Consider the following 2,028-nt stretch of genomic DNA (forward strand, 5'->3'; position numbering starts at 1 on the left):
CTATCTATCTATCTATCTATCTACATATATATATATTTATATATATGTATATATATATATATTTATATATATGTATATATATATATTTATATCTATATGTATGTATTTATCTATATCTATTTGAAAATACGCTTGGGACGTTCCTCTTGATGGCAGATTTACGTCGAATCCCGTAAGAGTATCGTGTCTGCCTAAAGGGATCAACAGATTCCAATCTCTCTCTCTCTCTCTCTCTCTCTTTCTCTCAGTACCCCCAACCCCCCTCTCTCTCTGTCCTTCTCTTTTTCTCTCAATACCCCCTTTCTCGCTCTCGCTCTCTCTCTCTCTCTCTCTCTTTGCGTGTTTGTGGGTATGTGTGTGTGTGTGTGTGTGTGTGTGTGTGTGTGTGTGTGTGTGTGTGTGTGTGTGTGTGTGTGTGTGTGTGTGTGTGTGTGTGTGTGTGTGTGTGTGTGTGTGTGTGTGTGTGTGTGTGTGTGCCCTCCGAGAGACAATTACACACCTTTTGTCTGTCGACCACCGGGTGCAATGAATTTACCATATGAAATCTCTCTCTCTCTCGCTCTCTTACATCTATATAGTCTACTAATATATAATATATATATATATATATGTATGTATGTATGTATGTATGTATGTATATACATAAATATATATGTATATATTTGTATACCTACACATATACATACATATATAAATATATACACATCTGAACTGATTATTAGAATTATTTCGTAATCATTGGTGTTCATTCGAATTCCTTTTAATGAAATCTTGTTTTAATCATTCTCATAATTTTCTGTTAAAGTAACAGTTTAAACCCAACCGCAGTACGTTTATGAAAACATATATAAATCAATATACTACTTCTGTGTCGCCATCGAATTACATGCTTTCTCAGTGATGTATATGTGTTAAGAATCTTCGAATGGATAATTTACATCAAATGGTATCAACATAAAAACATCTAGCTAAAAGTAGTTTCGTGGGAAGAGAGAATAAAATGTAATGTGGACAAGAAATCTTATAAGGTGAATTACAATTCATCTCACATGGTACAAACAGAAAAGGAAATGAAATGTAAACAAGAATTACATCCCATACGATATAAAACAGGTATATATGGTTCCCACAGGATCCACCTGTCACAATGCAACAGTAGTAGCATTTCACACCTTGGTAGCTGTACTGCCTGGTTTGTCTAGTTTGTGTTTTTATTTCATTACGGACCAAAAATAGTATTTGATTATTTCAAGACACTGTCAACTACAATGACAACAAACCTTCCAAAACATATAGGTTATTATCAGGCTACTGTAAAAAGAGACCATTCTTCTCTCCTATGAAATCGTACTTATCTGAAGTAGGCAAAGTGGAACGAAGACAACACTAAGCAAGATAAAAAAAAAATTTGCTTCATCTTTTGCCTCTTTCCATCCTTCCTCCTTTTCCTACTCCGTCTTGATTTTTCGTTCTTTCTCTTCGTCACTTGTTCGTGCTCTTCTCCCTCCTCCCAGTCTTTGCTTCTAATATAAATGCAATCATATGATTATGAGAAGACTGACAGCAAAATTACGAAAACGCGCATAAACACTAACAATGAACCAAAGAAATGGAAAAAAAAAATACAAAATCAAACGTTCCAATTCCTTCATACTCCTTCGCACTGTAAACGCCGGAGAAAGAGACAGAAACAAAAGTAGAAAGATATATGGAAGGGTAGGTAAGCAGATAGAGATGCACGCAGATATTCCTGCATAAAACGATATGGATGTAGTATCCGTCGGGGATCGAACCCGAGTCTGTCGCGTAGGAGGCGACCGTGCTAACCACTGCACCACGGAAACATGTAAGGTTTCTTTTATAGAATTATGTAATAGTTTCTACGAGTTATATTACATTTATGTATGTAATGTTAAACGCCTATGTGTATGTGAGTGTGCTCGCGCATGCGCATGCTTTCAACAAAAGAGTAAAATGTATCAAACTTTATGGTATGCCTATCATTGCACTGAAATATGTCCAATCTTA

General features: G+C 35.7%; 1 non-coding gene across 1 annotated transcript; it reads right to left on the reverse strand.

The window, feature by feature from the left end:
• Positions 1-1,772: 1,772 nt before the first annotated feature.
• On the reverse strand, positions 1,773-1,844 carry TRNAR-CCU (transfer RNA arginine (anticodon CCU)). Its single transcript has one exon. It is a non-coding gene; the product is annotated as a tRNA-Arg (tRNA).
• Between the last annotated feature and the right edge of the window lie 184 nt (positions 1,845-2,028).

The sequence above is a fragment of the Penaeus vannamei genome, chromosome 24, assembly GCF_042767895.1.
Source record: "Penaeus vannamei isolate JL-2024 chromosome 24, ASM4276789v1, whole genome shotgun sequence".
NCBI lineage: Eukaryota > Metazoa > Arthropoda > Malacostraca > Decapoda > Penaeidae > Penaeus > Penaeus vannamei.